Source organism: Ornithorhynchus anatinus, chromosome X1 (genome assembly GCF_004115215.2).
Source record: "Ornithorhynchus anatinus isolate Pmale09 chromosome X1, mOrnAna1.pri.v4, whole genome shotgun sequence".
Lineage (NCBI taxonomy): Eukaryota > Metazoa > Chordata > Mammalia > Monotremata > Ornithorhynchidae > Ornithorhynchus > Ornithorhynchus anatinus.
Window position 1 is genome coordinate 107,238,340 of NC_041749.1, and position 3,229 is coordinate 107,241,568.

Here is a 3,229-nt window from a genome sequence, read left to right on the forward strand (position 1 = left end):
AAAGCAAAGTCTCCATCCTTAAAAAGGCCCAAACCCACTTTTTCCACTTTTCCCTGTGCTTTGCCGGTAGTTATAGGCTACTAAATCAATCCATCGATAGTATTTGAGCATTTAGTCTGTACAGAGCACTGTACTAAGCACTCAGGAGAGAACAATAGGCATATTTAAGTGAGCCGTTGTAGCCTGACTGTAGTATCGTCCCTTATTTTATCAGACGTTTGACCGACAAAAATAATTCGCTCTATTTTTCACGAGTGAGTTCCCTACAGATTTTTGTAGTTCGGCCTAGCCATAAATCTACTTTCCTTCCCAACAACCTCTCACACAACACGACTCCTTCTGACTGCCGCTGTATTTATCCCCGTCCCACGTTCCTGAGGCTGCCATCTGCTGCTGCTGCCCCGATGGGTTTTGTATTATCTGAGTCACTTATCTTTCCCCCGCCTCCCCCCCATTAGGGTGAATAATCAAGAAAAGTTTTTGTTTAGTCTGTTTCCTCCAAAGAGTTCCAGGTCCCCCCAAGAGACCTTCTATTTTAAGGTTGTGTTTGTGTGCGGAAATATCCAACAAAATCACTATGCTTCCTCAGTGAAAGCAGCCACACTTAAGTAGCATTTGCCAAAGCGAGAATTTATATCACATTATCCAGTAGATGTGTTGTATTCACTTTAAGCCAAGAGATAGGAAATACACACAGCCAGTTCTCAAAATATCCATGCTAGGGAGAGAAGAGGGATAAGTGAAATCCATACTTAATCCTCAACACCCCATAGTAGCCATTAGGATTGACCTGTCCTGTGATTCTCCAAATGACATTCCTGGGTCAGACCTGCAGTCTCCCTAGTCGAATGTTGTGACGGCACCAGGACGCTTGGAAGAACTCTGGGGCGGTGGCCCTCCTGCCCACCCAGGATCATGGTTAGGGATGAGCCATCTAAGATCCCCTAACTTTCCCTCTAGGAACTCATTATGAACCACTTCCGTGCAAAACTATTCAAGGCCCTCTTGGTCTTGCCATTGTTCTTGTCTGCCCGTCTCTCCCGATTAGACTGTAAGCCCGTCAAAGGGCAGGGACTGTCTCTATCTGTTGCCGACTTGTACATTCCAAGCGCTTAGTACAGTGCTCTGCACATAGTAAGCGCTCAATAAATACTATTGAATGAATGAATGTTTTTGGCTGCACATCATCCTGTGGGAAGAGAAGCAGCGTGGCCTGGTGGATAGAGCAAGGACCTGGGTTCTAATCCTGACTTGTCTGCTGTGGGACCTTGGGCAAATCATTTCACTTATTTGGACCTCGGTTACCTCATCTGTAAAATGGGGACTAAGACTGAGCCCCATGTGGGACAGGGACTGCGTCAAACCTGATTAGCTTGTATCTACCCCAGACCCATAGTAAGTGTCTAACAAATATTATAAGCCCATTGTGGGCAGGGATTGTCTCCATTGCTGTATCGAACTTTCCAAGGGCTGCACACAGTAAGCACTCAATAAATAAGATTGCATGAATGAATGAAAATGAATGGTTACAAATTCCTCAGTTTTCCCCCATACTGGATAAAGCATTTTTTCCTGTTCTGAACCCGCCACCCTTTTCTAACAGTATTTCTACATACAGTATGCACTCAGTAAATACTATTGATTGATTGATGACTATTGATTGAAAATATGATCCAACAGAGTTGGTAAGTCAGTCAATCATTTTTATTGAGTGCTTACTGTGTGCAGAGCACTGTACTAAGCACTTGGAACAGTATAATATAACAATGTAACTGACACAAGTAAACACATTCCCTGCCCATATCGAGCTTACAGTCAAGGTGGGGAGACAGGCATTAATATAAGTACATAATTTATAATATACAAATTATAGGTATGTGTACAATGATATTTAGCAAGGTATAGTGGATAGAGCACAGGCCTGGGAGTCAGAAGGTTATGCGTTCTAATTCTGGCTCTGCCACTTGTCTGCCATGTGACCTTGGGCAAGCCACTTCACTTCTCTGGGCTTCAGTTACCTCATCTGTAAAGTGGGGATTGAGACTGTGAGCCTCTCATGGGACAGGGCCTGTGTCCAATCTGATTTCCCCATATCCACCCAAATGCTCAGTCCAGTGCCTGGCACATAGTAAGCACTTAACAAAAATCATCATTGTTATTATTTAATAGACCTTGCTCCTGTGGTATTCTCCCAGGAGCTTAAAATAGTGCTTTGCCATCAGTAGGCACTCGATAAATGCCATTGATTGCAGACGATGATTGATGACTATAGCGTTTGGAGGAAGCGGGCAGAGGTCTTTTCGGCCCTGAGCAGACGTCCTCAGATCCTGTTGGCAATCTGGGATAAGGGAATCTGGGAGTCCAAACCCAGAAACAGCTGGAAACGGTGAGGGGGAGAGAGGAAGAAATGGGGCTCAGTGGAAAGAGCACGGGCTTGGGAGTCAGAGGTCATGGGTTCGAGTTCCATCTCTGCCACTTAGCTGTGTGACTGGGGGAAAGTCACTTCACTTCTCTGTGCCTCAGTTACCTCATCTGCAAAATGGGGATAGAGTCTGCGAGCCTCACGTGGAACCTGATTACCCTGTATCTCCCCCAGCGCTTAGAACAGTGCTCTGCACATAGTAGGCGCTTAACAAATACCAACATTATTTTTATCCCCCGCTAAGTGGCGTCCTGGAGGCGATTCCACCATGTGTAAGGGGCCTGGGGCCGCAGAATGCTTTCGTAAGAAAAGACATCACAAACTTCCTCGTTCGGCGGGCTACGCACCTTGGTAACTCCCTCTACGTTCCCAGAAGCAAGCCGAGATAAGCGCACCACTTTCTCTTTTGAAACGGATGGACATTAAAACTTCCGCCGAAACCCGGGATCGAACCAGGGACCTTTAGATCTTCAGTCTAACGCTCTCCCAACTGAGCTATTTCGGCCGATAGGGGGCTTGTCCTTCACCCTAATTGAATAAAGGGAATTTACCCTATTTCCCCATTTTTGTGGCTCTCTAAAAAGTGCATCCTACTCCCAAGGGACTTCTCTCGGCTCTCTGAAAGCACATTTTCCCCTCTTCCGACGTAAAGAGAAAAGGGAGGAAAGCTGCGAGCGGCGGGAGGGGCACGTGCTTCTCAAGCACGGCCTAGTTCTCGGGTCACCATGCAACGTCATAGTATGTTATTATTTCGTCTCGTGAGGATAAGGGCCTTGCCAACGGTCTCTCTGAGGCTCATTTTATCAC

General features: G+C 46.1%; 1 non-coding gene across 1 annotated transcript; it reads right to left on the bottom strand.

The window, feature by feature from the left end:
* Window positions 1-2,854: 2,854 nt before the first annotated feature.
* Window positions 2,855-2,927, bottom strand: TRNAF-GAA. Its single transcript has one exon. It is a non-coding gene; the product is annotated as a tRNA-Phe (tRNA).
* Window positions 2,928-3,229: the final 302 nt, after the last annotated feature.